The sequence below is a fragment of the Octopus bimaculoides genome, chromosome 10 (genome assembly GCF_001194135.2).
Source record: "Octopus bimaculoides isolate UCB-OBI-ISO-001 chromosome 10, ASM119413v2, whole genome shotgun sequence".
In the NCBI taxonomy this organism is placed as follows: Eukaryota; Metazoa; Mollusca; class Cephalopoda; order Octopoda; family Octopodidae; genus Octopus; species Octopus bimaculoides.
The window spans coordinates 24,831,065-24,831,968 of NC_068990.1; positions in this window are offsets into that span (position 1 = coordinate 24,831,065).

Consider the following 904-nt stretch of genomic DNA (forward strand, 5'->3'; position numbering starts at 1 on the left):
ATATACAAACAAACGTGCAAACATTAATGAATACATACATACATTCCTAAATAGATATGTACGGATGCACTATGCGTATGTGTATTGCGTGCGTGCGTGCGTGCGTGCGTGCGTGCGTGAGTATGTGTGTACATGCTTTCGTATACATTGCAAACATATTTGCAGCAATTTTCTTTTCTTTTCATTCTTTTTTTTACTTTCTTTATACCTATTCGCAATCATTTAATAAACTATTTTGGAAAATTCAATAATATCACAGCAAAATTAATACTTTATGAAATTGAATAGACACTGGGAGCGTTTGCCAACTTGCTGCAGGAAAGTTATTAACAATGTTCCGTGTGTCCTGTGAGTTTTCCATCTGACCTGACAACCTGTTTCAATCCCAGTCGGTTATTACTGGACTTCAATGTCCACTTTCCTAACGATCGATTTAGCCGAGAAGAGTCCTTATCATCTAACCCCTTATTCCGATATTCCGGTTGGTCGTTTTAAAGTTTGACCGATCCGTGGAAGAGAGATGGAAGGGGTTGAGGCTTTTTAGGTCGAGCATAGCTATGTTATTAAGACATTTGCTTGCGAACGAATAGATCGGGGTTTCGATACTTCTGTGAGGACACCTTTGGTAAGTCTACCTTCAAATTAAGAAAAATAGTCGTGGATTAGCCAAAAGCTTGTGAATGAAATTTCTTTGACAGAGAAACCTATGCAGATGCCCGTGGTATATGTGTGTGCATGTTTGTGTGTGCATGTTTGTGTGTGCATGTTTGTGTGTGTATGTGCGTGCGTATGTAGGTGTGATTTTACTTCAGTCTGTATAGACGTCCCAGTTCAGCGTAGGAAAGTAAAAAACTGCAGTAAATATATGTAAATATATGTGTGTGTGTGTGTGTGTGTGTGTGTG